We start from the raw sequence: 1,690 nt of genomic DNA on the forward strand, positions 1-1,690 counted from the left end.
AGAAGAAAAAGAATGTAATGACAGTTTGATACATATATTATTCAGGCACTAAAAAACAACAATAAAAGGTGAAAATTGATGGACCCATAAAAAATTTGGTGAGTGCATTGTGCGCCTAGCTAAGTTGGACTCAGTTCTCGTACATTGTCGTATTGCTTACATTCTCAATAGTATCTTGTGGGGCCTCCACAAATTTTAAAATTTTTGTATGAACTTTCTCCTTTACTCTTTACCTAATTGCAATTAGCCCTGAACCTTAAGTTACTTCCTTTCCTATCTTTAAATACAAGTTTTTGTTGTAAGCCTTACCCACCCATCAAACACATACTTTCCCTCTAAAGCTTTAAAGAAAACCAAATATGAAATTTCTTCAATGTCCACTACCTTGCCATTTAGAAGATGAAAATCAATCTAGCTCTCATGGCCTTCGATCCGGGTACTCTTCCTCGTCATCCTCATCATCTCTTACTTCACAGCGAAGTCTTCAATCCCTCCCTTCTCTCTCTTTATCCCAACAACTTGATCCAAAAACCACCATACACTACCAGTGTATTTCCACCCTCAAAGGCCACACCTCCTACGTTTTCTCCCTTGTTCTCAACGGAAAATATCTCTATAGTGGTTCATCCAATGATGAAATCAGAGTTTGGCCAAGAGAACTTACCAACCACCACCAGAATTATGCTGAAAATAATAGCAATATTGTTGCTACTACAAACGGTGCAGTTAAGTCCCTGGTGGCTTTGGGAGACAAGCTTTTCAGTGCACATCAAGATCATAAAATTCGTGTCTGGAAGATTGATAGCAATAACGAGAGCCATAATAAGAGGTACCAATGTACAGCCACTCTTCCCACAATGAACGATCGTTTCCTAAGGCTCTTATCAGCAAAAAACTACATACAGGTACGGAGGAACAAGTCCTGTACCTGGGTCCATCATGTTGACACTGTCTCAGCACTTGCCTTGTCAAGTGATGGATCCCTCTTATACTCCGCATCATGGGATCGAACCTTCAAGGTATGGAGGACCTCCGACTTTAAGTGCCTAGAATCAGTGGCCAACGCTCATGATGATGCTATCAATGCTCTTGTAGTATCTAAAGATGGCTATGTCTACACTGGATCAGCTGATAAAACCATTAAAGTATGGAAGAAACACCAAGGAGAACGAAAACACTCCTTGGTGGAAACATTACAGAAGCATAAGTCTGCGGTCAATGCATTGGCTCTTAGCAATGACGGGTCTGTGCTCTATTCTGGAGCATGTGATCGTTCAATCGTAGTGTGGGAAAGAGAATCTGGTGATAGTGGCAACATGGTGGTGGTGGGAGCACTTAGAGGCCACAGCAAGGCCATTTTGTGCTTGGCTGTGGTGTCTGACCTATTATTCAGTGGTTCAGCTGATAAGACTATCAGGATATGGAAGAGGTCAGGTGTTGACAAGAATTATACTTGTTTAGCTGTCTTAGAGGGACATATGAAACCAGTTAAGTGCTTAACTGCAGTTTTTGATCCAAACAGTAGTTCTTGTTCTGGTACTTCTTATTTAGTTTATAGTGGAAGTTTAGATTGTGATATTAAGGTATGGAAAATTTGGGTTCCTTTTCACTGAGTTTTCCATGTTTTATGTAGTTAATTTATTGAAATTTTGTTACATATTGTTTCAAATGTACATAGAATAGTGAGTAA

The 1,690-nt window shown here is 39.8% G+C and overlaps 1 pseudogene; it reads left to right on the plus strand.

Annotated features, from left to right (window-relative positions):
- The first annotated feature begins 301 nt into the window (after window positions 1-301).
- On the plus strand, window positions 302-1,690 carry LOC145564101 (protein JINGUBANG pseudogene; annotated as a pseudogene).

This window comes from Chenopodium album, chromosome 10 (assembly GCF_948465745.1).
Source record: "Chenopodium album chromosome 10, dcCheAlbu1.1, whole genome shotgun sequence".
NCBI classification, from domain to species: Eukaryota; Viridiplantae; Streptophyta; class Magnoliopsida; order Caryophyllales; family Amaranthaceae; genus Chenopodium; species Chenopodium album.